This window comes from Capra hircus, chromosome 19, assembly GCF_001704415.2.
Source record: "Capra hircus breed San Clemente chromosome 19, ASM170441v1, whole genome shotgun sequence".
Classification (NCBI taxonomy): Eukaryota; Metazoa; Chordata; class Mammalia; order Artiodactyla; family Bovidae; genus Capra; species Capra hircus.
The window spans coordinates 36,582,475-36,598,549 of NC_030826.1; the positions used below are offsets into that span (position 1 = coordinate 36,582,475).

At 40.3% G+C, this 16,075-nt stretch overlaps 1 protein-coding gene across 2 annotated transcripts in view; it reads left to right on the top strand.

Annotated features, from left to right (window-relative positions):
* SPOP (speckle type BTB/POZ protein) overlaps positions 1,215 to 16,075 on the top strand; it is an 80,685-nt gene continuing 65,824 nt past the window's right edge. Inside the window, exon 1 of one of the 2 annotated variants that reach the window (XM_018064908.1) lies at positions 1,215 to 1,449. The gene's annotated coding sequence lies outside the window, so the exon portion shown is untranslated. The remainder of the gene's footprint in view (positions 1,450 to 16,075) is intronic. The other variant, XM_018064907.1, reaches the window with a different exon arrangement.

Genomic DNA, 16,075 nt, shown 5'->3' on the forward strand with positions numbered 1-16,075 from the left:
ACAACAGCCTGGCACTGTCACAGCCTCCCATGTGGTTTGGCTCATGTACTTCCAGCTGTCCCTGCTGAACAGACTCACCAGCCAAGGGGCCCCAGGACACATGTGGCAGGACACAGTGAGCACTGTGTCCTGGAGACAGTCCCACAGAAGCAGAGCTTCCAGTAGCTATCCCCAAGGCAGGGTTCATACTTTGTCACCCCCATGACCCACAGGTTTATCTGGTCGGTTTTTTGGATAAGATGCTTCCTCACATGTTTGTGTTTGTGTGTCTACATAATGATACAACCTCAGTATGGAAAAGAGACAGTGCCTGCTCCAGATTATTTGGCTCGATTCAGTAAGAATAAAATTTTTAAAGTTTAAGCTTAGGCAAGAATTGTAGCAATAACAGATGAAATATTCCATCACTGGTGAAGGTAACTTCTTTCTCCCAGATGCTCTGAGACCTCTTTTTTTTTTTTAAGTTTGTTTAACTGCACTATGCAGCATGCAAGCAGAATCTTAGTTCCCTGACCAGGGATCAAACGAGTGCCCCCTGCAGTGGAAACACAGAGTCTTTCTTAACTGCTGGACTGCCAGGGAAATCCCTGAGATATATTTCTTTTACTCAACTCAGCAATCAATGATAGTCCTTAGGAGACAGGATGTGAGACCAACTGGGGACCCAGGTGTCCAAGAAAATAAATTGTCCCTGAGTAAGACTGCTATCAGTTAAGCCACCTACATGCCCACCCTACCACAAAAGAATGGGCCTTTTTGTTTTTGTTTCCAAAAGCTCAAGTTTTTAAGTTACTTAAAGGTGTCTAACATCTTCAAAAAGTTCAAAATATTTTACTGACACAGAACTGGTTAGAAAAATGAGATAATATATGTAAACGTCCTTAGTAATCCACAAGCTGCTAGCAAATGGTAATCCACAAGCTGCGAGCGAATATAAGATGCTGTTGTTAAATGCCTTTATTGTTACGCTCATCCCAACTCCCAATCTTGGTCAGTCGCTGTTTCGTCCTCGCACCTCTGCGCAGCCTGCCTCGCCCTACACGCGACCCTCCGCGAGTTCCCGCCTCTTTTTTCCCAAGCCCCTCCTTCCCTTCAAATCTTCGGGCCCTGGCGACACACGGGACGCATGCGCACTAGGGAAGGTAGGCGGAGTCTTGAGGCAGAGGGAGGAGGACCTGGAGAATCTAAAAAGGGGAGGGGAGCGGAGTAGAGGAGGCGGAGGCCGCGCGGGGTGGGGCCCCGGCGGGTACGCGCTTGCTGCGTCGACGTGCTGACGCCATGACGCCCCGGCCGGTGTGTTTCGGTGTGTGTGTGTGTGTGTGAGTGTGCGCGCTCCTTGTGTGTGTGTGTGTATTTGTGTATCGGCGGTCTCGCAGGTCCCGGATGTTGCGGACAGTATGAGGCGAGCGCAGGGGGACGGGGACCAGCAGCTGTCGCCGCCGCTCTCAGGTGAGTGGGGGGAGGAAAGTCGAGGGAAAGGGTTGTCCTGTCTGAGTGGGGGGGGGGTGTCTCCCTTAAGAGGTGACTGACCCCCCACTCTCCCCCCCACCACCCCGCGCCGCACATAGACTCTTTTCTGCCCCATTTCCCACATCCCGGATTACATGGCCCGCGAATGCCAGCAGTCGTGCCTTCTCCTAATTCCAAGCATTCAGGAGACACAAACGCGCCCCCTGCCTTCGGCCCCCCCCCCATAATTTTCCCAGTCCCATCCCCCTTGCTAAATAGTGAGCTGTCGCCTGCGGCGAGATGGGTGACTGCGCATGCTCGAGTGTGAACGAGCTAGGGGTGCTTGGTCGCTGCCCTCGGGGCGCATGCGCATCGCCGTGTTGCAGGGACCTGCGGGATAAAGAGCCACTTGACCGCGCGCCCGCCTTCTTCCTAGGCAGTGGGTTAGACTTGGTGCCAGCTAGTGGGCCTGTTGCTTCTCTCCAAAAGGGAGGGTTTAAATTATTTGAGGGAATTTATGACAAAGCACCTTTCACGTCTTGTGTTGTTATAGGGACTCCCAGGCTCCAAACGCCTCCGAGAGCCAGCATTCCCCACGCTGACCCTTCTTTGGAAACTGTCATTGGAACTTTATAGTTCTGGTATTCGTTTTCTTTCCTCGGATTCTTCCATCGTCATGTTGTATCGCTAATGCAAACCTCCTCTAAATTTAGGAGTAGGTGGCAATTGTTTTGGCAAGGGATTTTGGTAGCCTTTCTAAGGAGGACTAGGGCCATAAAAAAGAAAGTAAGGGGGGATTCCTTTTAGTAAAATTATTTATTATTCTCACAGAACCAGATAAAGAGCAAAGAGTATAATGCTTAGAGTAGTAACTGTAAATCAAGACATCTGTGTTCTCTGATCTCTAGTCCTCCTCGGTGTGACCTATTTGCCTCTCTTTTGGTAAAAGATCTTCTTTAGTGTTTCCGTTTTTAGCTGTGCATCATTGATGTTTTGCATAGCACATGAAAAAAGCAATCTGAAACTACTGGTGAACAATAACTTAGCCAGTGGAAGTTTTAAGTAACAACAGTGGTGTTTCTTTCACATTTGCAAATAACAAAGAGCAGTTTTTAAAATGAACTTTAAGATGCAGTAATATCTCAGTGATCTAGAACCTGTGTTTTCAGTTGGCAGATTATACATGGTCCCTTATTTGCTCCTGTGTTGCCACTCTTGAATAGTTGCTGCCATCAGAACAGGGTGAAGAGATGATACACTCTTACAAGCAAAAGGTTTGCTGAGTAGCATTGAAGTGAATAGTTAAATTGTTGGGGGGTGGTGGTGGGGCACATTTTCGGTGTTCTTTTAGTTGTCTTTGCCAACCTTGCTTCCTGTCTGGATAACTTAGGAATGGGACATGTTGTTCAGTTCAGTTTAGTCACTCAGTCGTGTCCGACTCTGCAACCCCATGAATTGCAGCAGGCCAGGCCTCCCTGTCCATCACCAACTCCCGGAGTTCACTCAAACTCATGTCCATTGAGTCAGACATATTATTGGGAAGCCTTATTTTCTCTTTTCTTTCCTTTGTGTTCTTTCTTTGATACTCCTCTCTCAAGGCTTTTTTGGGGAGAAGGGGCTGTCATTCTTAACTCTAGGGCCTTAAGTTCTTGGGCTTTAAAATATATATTTTTACTTCCTCATTTTACTCTGGCCTTTGCATGGTTCAGCTGTCTTTCCTGCTGTTTTCTGTTGTCATGGTTACAGCTGGAGCCAAGCAATGACACGGGAAGCGCAAGAATTTGGGGGGCATATATCTTCTTGTATCCTTTGAAAGAGCTGGACATTCATCTTTTTTCTTGTGTGAAGACTGAGAAGTATAAGTTATTGTGACCACCTCGTGCTTAGGCTGGGGGTGGTTGATGTCCGTTTGATACTTTGGGACTTACCCTTTTAGAGCTCTTCATAGTGGTTAGTTTAGTGCTTGGAGATGTTTAATGTTGCCTATGTCCAGACTTCTGTCAGGTAGTTTGGTAAAATCTTTTTTATTTCTTTAATTTTTAAAAGTTTTGGCCATGCATGCAGCATGCGGGATCTTAGTTCCCAGAGCAGGGATTGAACCCTGGCCACCTGCAGTGGAAGCACAGCCTTAACCACTGGGCAACCAGGGAAGTCCCCTAGTCTGGTAAAATTTTGAAGTAAAATGGAGGCAATAAATGTCCATTTTTCTTCTCGGTAGACTTCTGTCATATAGGGTGCTTTGTTTTTATTTGGTTGAATTTACTGAAGTCTCATAAAAAAGTTGTATGGTGTGAAGACATGAAATGCTTTTAGGTTAAGATAAGTATTAATTAAATAATTCAGATTGGTGCAGTGTGTTCAGTCGCTCAGTTCTGTCTAACTCTTTGCTGCCCCGTAAACGGTAGCTCCCCTGTCCATGGAATTTTCCAGGTAAGAACACTGGAGCATGTTGCAGTTTCCTACTCCAGGGGATCTTCTTGACCCAGGGATTGAACCAACATCTGTTATGTCTTCTGCGTTGGCAGATGAATTCTTTACCACTAGCGCCACCTGGGAAGCCCTAAATTGGTGTAGAGCCTTGTTTAAAAAAATAACTCTTTAAAATGGATAACACATGTACACACATACGATACAAAAATCAGAAACTACATAGAGTATGTCCTCCTTTCCTCTTCTGTCCTCCTTTCATCCTTCTAGATACCTCCCTCGAAGGAAATTGTTACCTGTATCTTGTGTACCTTGTCATAGATAAGGCTTTTACATGCATATACAAGTGTATATTCTTTGGTGTTTTTTGTTTTTAATTGTTGTTTATACAAATGGTAAGATTCTATACCTACTATTCTGCACTTTCCTTTTTTCACTTAGTATATCTTGGCTGTCATTTCATACAGTACATAGAGTAGCTCTTCCCTTTTTTTTTTTTTTTCTCTTCCGTTTTGAAAGCTGGCAGATATTCCAATGTATAGATGTGCGATTATCCAGCCAGCTTTTATTGGATAGTTAGGTTGTTTCCAGTGCTACAATTAATTCCTCACATGTCCTTTTTATGTATATCGGTGTCTGTTGGATTAATTCCAGGTGGAAAGCTATATGGATTTTTAATGTTGTTAAATATTGCTAAATTGCTTTTCATAAAAGTTGTATTAATTTATATTCCTGCCAGGAGTGTGACAGCACTTGCTCTTTCTTCACCAGCACTGTACTATCTGATTTTTTAAACTTCCTGCAGGAGACTTCCCTGGCAGTCCAATGTGGAAAATCCATGCTTCCAGTACAGTGGGCATGGGTTTGATCCCTGGTCAGGGAACTAAGATCCTGCATGCTTCACAATTCAGCCAAAAAAAAACAAAACAACAACAAAAACAATAAAACTTTGTGCACTCTTTTGTGTAAGATTTTAAAGTTCATTATGTAGCTTGTTAAGCTTCATTATCCCCTGGAGTTGTGGATAAATACTGTCACTGTTTTGCAGACCAGGGGTGGTGGTGAAAGATAGTGTTGGACTGAAGAATAATCTCATGAGAATAAAGTCATATGCCTGGATAGCATGGCTTTTTAAAAGCAATGCTAGGAAGACATGTAGAACCTGTATTCTAATTTCTCCCTATCACTCTTGCTGATTGTTTCTCCATGGGAAATTCTGTAAGCCCATAAGTGATGTTTGATGATCTCCCTTTGAGAGCTGTGACTCAAGATTGTGTATACAAGTGAACTGCTACTCTGTTGAGAAATTAAAAGACTAACCCAGTTATTTAAGATGCTTTTCTGAGTGCCTGCACAGAATATTGCTACTGGTACTCTTAATGATAGTTGCAGGATGTGCGCGTCACTATGAATTGTGAGAGTAGAGAGTTCATTTGGGAGGCCTTCCTGGAGGAAAGGAAGTGCATTTTGAGCCGTCTAGGTAAAAAATTGTAAACATACAGAAAAATTGAAAGAATAGTACAGTTGTCATCTTTATACCAATTACTCCCTAGATTCCAACAGGTTTTCATGTTTTACTGTATTTGTTTTATCTATATATGTGCATGCATGCGTACTCAGTCACTTTGGTTGTGTCCAACTCTTTGTGGCCCGATGGACTGTAGCCCACCAGACTTCTCTGTCCGTGGGATTCTTCAGCAAATATAATGGAGTGGGTTGCTATGCCCTCCTTCAGGAGATCTTCCCAACTCAGGGATCGAACCCCGGTCTCCTGCATTGCAGGCAGATTCTTTACTGCTGAGCCACCTGGGAAGCCACTTTATATGTGCATATGTGTTTATATATAATATATAATCTTTACATTGTAGATGTCATGACATGTTTATACTTTAATACTTTAAATACTTTAGTGTATCTTTTAAAAATAGACATTGTTTAGTTCATTGATCTTACAATACATTGTTACAGCGGAGGCAATTAACAATACTTTTCCAGTACCATCTAATATCTAGTTCATGTTCAGGTTTTCCCAGTTGTCTCCAACACAACACTTGTTAGCTATTGGCATTTTTTCTCCAAAAATGTTTCCTTAGTCTCGTTTTAAATCTAGAACACTTTATTTAGGAGCGATGCAGTCTTTCCTTTTGAAGACAGGCCATTTGTCTTGTATAATATATCACTTCCAGAGTTTTCTGAGAAACTGGGATTTCCTCTTAGTTTCATTTAATTTATTCCTTTATCCCCATATTTCCTTACAAACTGGCAGTGAAGTCTTGGTTAGATTCAGTTAAACATTTTTGGTAATAATACTTCATAGGTGATGCTCTGTACCTCATGTCACATCACAGTAAGAGAAACATCATGTCATAATGTCTGACTGTGAATGGTGATGGATTTGTTTGTTCAAGATGATAAATACCAGATCTCTCCATTGTAAAGACTTTGTAATTAGCAGGTAATCTGTAGAGTAGTGACACTTTGACACAGTACTCTTATGCTTCTTCAGTAGCCTTTATCACCTACTGATAACAATCTTTGCCTGAATCAGCTATTTCTTTGGTTATTACAAAATGGTAATTTTCTAATTCTAGCATTCCTTTTACATTGATTAGCCTTCCATCATCTGTGAAGATATCGCTCATCAGTTAGGAATAGATTATAATTTCTTTCCAAAAGTTCAGATAAATTCTTAATTTACTCAGAATCCTTTAGCAATTTTCTGAGTAAGAAGTTCGTATACCTCTAATGATAGGAAATGATTTTTTTTTTTTGCTCTGTTTTGGTATCTTTATAAACTCATGGATTTTAATTTACTGTGTAATTTACCAATTACTCTGTAATTTTACCAATAATTACAGACTTTTTTGGGGGATGCTCGAAATGTCCCATGTTTCACCTTTGGGAGCCCTTTACACTTGGTGTATGAGCTTCTAGGAGAGGAAGTCGCTGAATCACTTTGTTTTTTTCTTGTCTCAGATGTCCCCTCACCTCACCTCTGTATGCTTATATATCTATAGTACACTTCCTTCCATTTTAATAAACTGTGTTCATCTCCGTATGGAGCGTCTGGCCCCCAGTTCTAACAATTAAAGGTGTCCTTTTAACGCAGTGCACCTAGTGTTTGATTCATTTCTGTGTCACTGGCATTGTTGGATTCTGAATCTTAGACCTCACAGATTTCTTATCTTTGTAAAAAACAGCTAGTATCTCTCAAGAGAGCATTGCTTCCCAACCCCACATCATTAATATAGCGTTAGCTATAGAAGAGACTGGACTTCCCTGGTGGCTCAGACAGTAAAAGAATCCACCTGCAATGCAGGAGACCTGGGTTCGATCCCTGGGTTAGGAAGATCCCCTGGAGGAGGGCATGGTTACCCACTCCAGTATTCTTTTTTATGTTTATTTTTATTTTTACTTTATTTCACTTTACAATACTGTACTGGTTTTGCCATACATTGACATGAATCCCCACTCCAGTATTCTTGCCTGGAGAATTCTTATGGACAGAGGTGCCTGGCGGGCTACAGTCCATAGGGTGGCAGAGAGTCAGACATGACTAAGCACAGCACAGCATAGAAGAGACTGGGGAATTTCTTTTCTCATGAACAAACTTGCTTTTTTTCTGAGATGAAAGGTATACAAGATGAAATTTATAAACAAAATTTGTATATAATATTTTCGAGATGTGGGGTTTTGAGCATTATATACCTTTGTGCGTACGTGTATAAGTGTGTGTTTGTCTTTCCCCCCTTTTCCTTATTTACATGCGTTTCTCCAACACAGTTGGAGTGTTATGTAAGATTATGCTGTAATAACATATATTTTTCATTATCACTAGATTTCATCATGAAAAAGTGACAAATTATTCATAATTAAGGAAAATTTTCACATAGGCCATGAGCTCTAATATCTAGCTGTCTTAACACATGGTCTGGAACAGCACTAAATGTGGATTTCTGTTGTGTGCTGTGGACTCAGAAATGTTGATACATCCTCAGTGTTTCCTGAAAACCCATCACACTAATAAAAGTTAATACAAGGGAAAGATACAGTGGAGCTATATTCTAAACTTGTTTTAGGGTCTAAACTAATTCCTCAGTCAGTCAGTTCAGTCACTCAGTCGTGTCCAACTCTTTGCAACCCCATGGACTGCAGCATGCCAGGCCTCCCTGTCCATCACCAACTTGCGGAGTTTACTCAAACTCATGTCCATTGAGTTGGTGGTGCCATCCACCCATCTCGTCCTCTGTCGTCCCCTTCTCCTCCCGCCTTCAATCTTTCCCAGCATCAGGGTCTTTTCCAGTGAGTCAGTTCTTCACATCAGGTGGCCAAAGTATTGGAGTTTCAGCTTCAGCATCAGTCCTTCCAGTGAATATTCAGGACTGATTTCCTTTATGATGGACTGGTTGGATCTCCTTGCAGTCCAAGGGACTCTCAAGAGTCTTCTCCAACACCACATTTCAAAAGCATCAATTTTTCGGCACTCAGCTTTCTTCATAGTCCAACTCTCACATCCATACGTGACTATTGGAAAAACCGTAGCTTTCACTAGACGGACCTTTGTTGGCAAAGTAACGTCTCTGCTCTTTAATATGCAGTCTAGGTTGGTCATAGCTTTTCTTCCAGGGAGCAAGCATCTTTTAATTTCATGGCTGCAGTCACCATCTGTGGTGATTTTAGAGCCCCCCAAAATAAAGTCTCTCACTGTTTGCTCTATTTCCCCATCTATTTGCCATGAAGTGATGGGACCGGATGCCATGATCTTGGTTTTCTGAATGTTGAGTTTTAAGCCAACTTTTTCACTCTCTTCTTTCACTTTCATCAAGAGGCTCTTTAGTTCTTCTTTGCTTTCTGCCATAAGGGTGGTTTCATCTGCATATCTGAGGTTATTGGTATTTCTCCAGGCAATCTTGATTCCAGCTTGTGCTTCATCCAGCCCAGAATTTCTCATCATGTACTCTGCATATAAGTTAAATAAGCAGGTGACAGTATATATCCTTGACATAGTCCTTTCCCTGTTTGAAACCAGTCTGTTGTTCTGTGGCCGGTTCTAACTGTTGCTTCCTGACCTGCATACAGATTTCTCAAGAGGCAGGTCAGGTGGTCTGGTATGCCCGTCTCTTGAAGAATTTTCCAGTTTGTTTTGATCCACAGAGTCAAAGACTTTGGCATAGTCAGTAAAGCAGAAGTAGATATTTTTCTGGAACCCTCTTGCTTTTTCAGTGATCCAACGGATGTTGGCAATTTGATCTCTGGTTCCTCTGCCTTTTCTAAATCCAGCTTGAACATCTGGAAATTCATGGTTCATGTATTGTTGAAGCCTGACTTGGAGAATTTTGAGCATTACTTTACTAGCATGTGAGATGAGTGCAATTGTGTGGTAGTTTGAGCATTCTTTGGCATTGTCTTTCTTTGGGATTGGAATGAAACTGACCTTTTCTAGTCCTGTGGCCACTGCTGAGTTTTCAAAATTTGCTGGCATAATGAGTGCAGCAGTTTCACAGCATCGTCTTTCAGGATTTAAAATAGCTCAACTGGAATTCCATCACCTCCACTAGCTTTGTTCGTAGTGATGCTTCCTAAGACCCACTTGACTTTGCATTCCAGAATGTCTGGCTCTAGGTTGGTGATCATACCATCACGATTATCTGGGTCATGAAGATCTTTGTATAGTTCTTCTGTGTATTCTTGCCACCTCTTCTTAACATCTTCTGCTTCTGTTAGGTCCATACCATTTCTGTCCTTTATTGTTCCCATCTTTGCATGAAATGTACCTGCCTTAGCAGAAAATGATTTATAAGACTCTTCACCATTTAGTGATATTTTGAGTAACTTACTGATTTCAGGTTACTCACAGCCTGACAATAACAGTATTCTGATATTTATCTGAAATTCATTTTTCTTTTTGCCGTCTTGTCATGTTTACTTTCAGATTTTATAAGCTTATTCTCAACCTGGTTTCATAACAGTACTGGCTCCTTATTAAATTTTGCTTGTGTATTCAGGGAAGCACACCTGTTTCTTGTGTTTGTTTTCAGTTATGGTGAATCATTCCAGTAGCTTCCTTTACTTTTGTTTTTGACAAGCTCCTGTTCTAGTAAAAAAAGATTTTGAAGCTTAGCCTCTTTAGGAAACACTTGGCCCTTCATTCTTGAGACTATGGTCATGCTTTAATAGAATTGGCAGGAGTTGTACAGTTGCTGTGTGTGGCAAAGTTGGTCATGCAGCTTTGGGAATGCTGGATGCAGACCTCAAAATGGGAATTATACTGTTGGGCAGTAACCCTTACTTGACTGTGAAAACCTTTATTCTTTTTTTTTTTAACAATTCAAAAAATTAAAAAAAATTTTTTTTTACTGTGCCGTGCAGCATATGGGATCTTAGTTCCCCAACTGGGGATCAGACGTGCACCCGTTATGATGGAATCATGAAGTCTTAACCACTGGACCACCAAGGCTGTTCCCAAAGACCTTTATTCTTTAGTGCTGCTTTCTAAGAAGCTGTTGGCATAAATCTTCGGGCTGAGGCACCAGCTGTATCAACGAAGAGCTTGCAGTAGTTCTCTGAAGGCCTCTAATTCCTCCTAGCAGTCTGTTTATTTGTAAGGAAGAAGAGATGTATGTGTAATCATTTACCTTGATTGGAGATTTACGCAGTCCTTTTCTTGGTATTTAAAACAGGTACTACTTTCTGTTTCTATGATTTTGACTACTTTAGATACTTCATATGAGTGGAATCATGTAGTACCTGTCCTTTGATATCTGGCTTATTTTACTTAGCATGATATCCATGAGGTTCATCCATGCCGTCAGAATTTCCTTCCTTTCGGAGACTGCATAATATTCCCTTGTTTGTATATAATTACATTTTGTTTATCCATTCATCCACCAATGGATACTTGGGTTGCCGCCACCTTTTGCTCTTGTGAATAATGCTGCTCTGAACATAGGTGGACAAATATCTCTTTGAGACTCTGGTTTCAGTTCTTTTGGGTTTATACCCAGAAGTGGAATTGCTGAATCATATGTTAATTCTATTTTTACATTTTTTGAGGAAACTCCACACAGTTTAATGTAGTGGCTGCACTGTATTACATTCTAGGGTTCCAGTTTTTCTGTCTTTGGCAGTACTTGTTATCCTGTGCTTTTTTTAAAAAAAAAATAGTAGCCATCCTAATGCGTATATTTTAATGTGTTTTTTAGCCTTATCTTTTTTTGAAACTAAACTTTAAAGATTTTTTTTTCTTTTATGGTGTATGTTTTTTGTGAGGTAATAGTTACATCCTGTGTTTTCTTCTACAAGTTTTAAAGTTACACTTTTCACATTTAGGTTTTTAATCCATCTAGAATTTATTTTGATGTATAGTGTTACATAGAGATCTAATTTTTTTTTATTAGGATAACCCAAAATAGGGTTAAATTTCTTTCCATAAAGATCACTTGGTAAGCCACCATCATGTGTTGAATAGTGATGTTTGCCCACTGTAACTTTATGATAACATTTCAGTTCAGTTTAGTTCAGTCATGTCTGACTCTTTGCGACTCCGTGGACTGCAGCATACCAGGCTTTCTTGTCCATCACCAATCACTCCTGGAGTTTGCTCAGACTCATGTCCATTGAGTCCGTGGTGGCATCCAACCATCTCATCCTCTGTCGTCCCCTTCTCCTCCTGCCTTCAGTCTTTCCCAGCATCCGGGTCTTTTCCAATGAGTCAGTTCTTCGCATCAGGTGGCCATAGTATTGGAGCTTCAGCATCAGTCCTTCCAATGAATATTCAGGACTGATTTCCTGTAGGATAGACTGGTTGGATCTCCTTGCAGTCCAAGGGACTCTCAAGAGTCTTCTCCAACACACCACAGTTCAAAAGCATCAATTCTTCGGCGCTCAGCTTTGTTTCTAGTCCAACTCTCACATCCATACATAACTGCTGAGAAAACCATAGCTTTGACTACACTTACCTTTGTCGGCAGAGTAATGTCTGCTTTTTAATATGCTGTCTAGGTTGGTCATAGATTTTCTTCCAGGGAGCAAGTGTCTTTTAATTTCATGGCTGCAGTCACTGTCTGCAGTGATTTTGGAGCCCAAGAAAATAGTCTGTCACTGTTTCCATTGTTTCCCAACTATTTACCATGAAGTGATGGGATTTGATGCCATGGTCTCAGTGATGCCATGAAATGATGGGACTGGATGACATGATGCCACTTAACATGCTTCCGAATGTATGAGGGTTTGTGTTTGTGTTCTCTGTATTCTGTACCATTGGTCTGTTTGCATATTTTGTGCTGATACTACACTGTCTTAATTGTCATAGCTTTATAATAGTTGTTTTGTCTGGTAGGGCAGGTCTCACTACCTTGTTCTTTTTTGGTTCATCAGCCTCTGTGAAAAACCCTGTCAGATTGGTGTGGTTTAATGACACCATAGGCTGTCTAAATTATATTGACATAATATATATAAGGGCCTTCTCCAAGAGAAAGAAAATTATCAAGCCTCTCTTATGTAACAGCTGGGTATTAAGTTTGTCTCTTATTCTGAGTGAACCAATAATTTCCATTCAGTTTTTAATTTTGTTGGAGTGATACTTACTTTTATATAGGAATATTATCTTCAAATGGAGGGGAGCCTTGTTATAGTTTGTTGTCTCATATAAGGACCCAAATTAAACGGTTTTTGTAATGACATTGAGGTTCTATGGTATTAAGACTCTCTTGATCATAAGGAAAATAAGCCTATTTAAAATAGCTCATATAAAAGATTTATCAAAAGGAAATAGCTGTTATAGAATCCGAGGAAAAGCTGACCAGGGCTTCAGAAAGGGCTGGCACTGAAATAGTTCAGGTATTTTAGCAGTTAGACTTAATAGATTCTAGTGTTCCACCACATACAGACCTTTAGGATCCATGAAGCTTAATTCAGATTCCTGAGCAATATTTGATTTCGTCAGTCTAAGGTTTGGCTTCCCCCGGACCAGATATCTGCCTCAGGTTCAACTCTGGTTGAGGATACACAAAGCAGTTTTGAGGGTGGCTGGAATCAGAAGCAAGTTCTCTTAAGCAGTGGTTCTCAAAACTTTTTGGTTTCAGACTCTTTACACTCTTAAAAATTGAGTTTTGAGTTTTTCTTTGTGTAATTTGTATCTATTCATAGTTACTAAATTAGAAATTAAAACGTAAAGCATTTTAAAATATCAATTACTTTAAATATATTAAATAATATATTTTTATGAAAAGTAACTAAAAAGTTAGAAGTGGCATTTTTAGATTTTTGCAAATCTCTTAAATATCCAGCTTAATAGAAGACAGCTAAACTATCATGTCTGCTTCTATATTCAACCTGATGTGATAGATTGTTTTGATTGAAATATATGAAGAAAATATGTCCTCAAAGTACTTGTAGTTGGAAAAGGGAGGAGCATTTTCAGACAGCTGTGCATATTCTCTGATACTACACCAAAACTTGATAATCAGTAGTTTCTTCATGAGTTACTTTGCAGTGTGGAATCTGAAATCATGTTGTATATTAAAATTCATTGGTTTTTCTTGTACTTTAAATAGATCTTTAACTGATACTTGATTTTATGATACCATGCATTGGTTGTTTGGAAATGTTGGTTCATTGAGTTACACATCTTCCAAATGACACATTTCATAATATGATACCAAAAAAACCACATTAGCTAATATCATTCTCCTTATCAGAAAGATTTTTAAGTATTGGGAATGTATGCAGCTACAATATTTCCAAGATTTTAATTTTTGATTAAAAAGTTTGATTTTGCCATTAGTTACAAATACTGTCAGTTGTCTTCCTTGAAGTGACAGAATCACTTCATTTTCAAGAAAATGTCTGCTAAATATTCATGTCTGAATAACCACAGTTTGCCCTTTGTTCCAAGTAAAAGTAGTATTCCATGAAAAAAGCAGTTAGTTTAGCTCACAAATCAAGAGTCACAAGAGGTTTTCCTGGAGACTGCCAATGTACTTGAGTATCCTATAGAAGTGCTATCTGCGTACTTCCCATTTCATCATGCAGAATATTTAAAAGACCCATACAAGGGCTCAGATTTAATAAAATTAATACTGCTTCCTCAGGAATATTTTCAAGTGAAATTGACTTTTTCAAAAGAATAGTCCATGATGGTAAAAGACACGCATGACTTTAGTACAGTTTGATGCCATTACCTTTCTTTATACTAAGGCTTCGATTTTGTTGTATACCAGTGCAAATGCCGAGACAATGAAAAAGGCAAAAATTTCTTAATACTGTGAAAGTAGTTTCAGCAAACTCACTGAAATGGACTTTCAGGGATTTATGAACTACACTTTGGGAACCGCAGTGGGTAGGGTAACAAAGGTATATATTATTTGAGGTACAACAAGTGTTTCATGGTAGAATTTTACTGGATTGCTAGTACTGTTACTTAACAATATTTAATGTGATGGAGAAATGAAGGGATACTTCAGTTCAGTCGCTCAGTTGTGTCCGACTCTGCAACCCCATAGATTGTAACACGCCAGGCCTCCCTGTCCATCACCAACTCCTGGAGTTTGCTCAAACTCATGTCCATTGAGTTGGTGATGCCATCCAGCCATCTCATCCTCTGTCGTCCCCTTCTCCTCCTACATTCAGTCTTTCCCAGCATCAGGGTCTTTTCAGATGAGTCAGTTCTTCACATCAGGTGGCCAAAGCATTGAAGTTTCAGCTTCAGCATCTGTCCTTCCAGTGAATATTCAGAACTGATTTCCTTTAGGATGGACTGGTTTTATCTCCTTGCAGTCCAAGGGACTCTCAAGAGTCTTCTCCAGCACTACAGTTCAAAAGGATCAATTCTTCGGTGCTCAGCTTTCTTTATAGTCCAACCCTCTCATCCACACATGACTACTGGAAAAACCATAGCCTTGACTAGATGGACCTTTGTTGGCAAAGTAATGGGATCTTGAAAGATTCTAAAAAGTTTCAGATTTTTTTGAACAAAAATAGTTTTCTAGTAATTATTGTTTTCAAACAGCAGAATTTAAGGCATTCAGATTTTCAGCTAGTCCTTCAAACATGTCATAATCATAGGGTAACCAATTTTGACATGGCTTATGGAGTTTCCCTTGTGGCTGAGCTTCGTGAGGAATCCACCTGCAATTCGGGAGACCTGGGTTCTATCCCTGGGTTGAGAGGATCCCCTGGAGAAGGGAAAGGCTACCCACCCCAGTATTCTGGCCTGGGGAATTCCATGGACTATAGTGCGTGGGGTCGCAGAGAGTAAGACACAACTGAGTGACTTTCACTTTCAGTTTCTCACTGTGGGAGTTTAGTCACATAGTAGCACATGTAGCTTAACACTTTTTTTTCAAGCAGTTGAACATATTAAAAAAAATTGGAGCTGCCAAATCTGGTGCTCTGTGATAACCTAGATTGGTAGGGTGGGGTGAGAGGGAAGTTTAAGAGGGAGGGGACATCCGGTATACCCTGTCACTGATTCGTGTTGATACATGACAGAAACCAACACAATATTGAAAAGCAATTATCCTTCAATTAAAAATAAATAAATTTAAATAAAAATTAGAAAATCTGAGCTGCAAAAATTGCTTTTGGGAAGATCTTACCTTTCCAGAAAAGGCATAGAAGGGAAGGTTAAGGCTAAGAATCTGTTACTGCAGCTTTAAATCTTTTGGTCATTTAAGAGTCTTGTGAAAGAAAACACCCTTCCCCCCAAATTTAAATATGTTTTATGACAGAGACTGGACTGGTGGTGTTAACTGACTTCAACAGATACCTATTGAGTGACTGTAAACAAAAGGTTTGGTAAAGGATATGTTCTGAAATAAGTGGGGAATTAAACCAATATTATATGTTCTGTTGTGGTATTATATAAAGTGCTGTATAAAGTCGTCAAGTTTTTCTGTAAGATGTTGTGGAAAAACCCGATTGACCTTTTAGGCCAACCCAGTATTTTGGTGTTTAGAAGGGAAAGAGGGACTTCCCTGGCTGTCCAGTGGTTAAGACTTGGTGTTTCCACTACAGGGGGCACTGGTTTGACCCATGGCCAGGAAATTACGGTTCCCCATGCTGTGTGGTGCAGCCAAAAAAAACAAAAGGAAGACACCATTCAGTTGGGAAAGTTAGGGTGGAAAGACTGTCTTTGTAAAGGTTGCATTTGAACTGGACTTTGAAGGGTAGGTATTTTAAAGGCTGGAATTTTGATAGG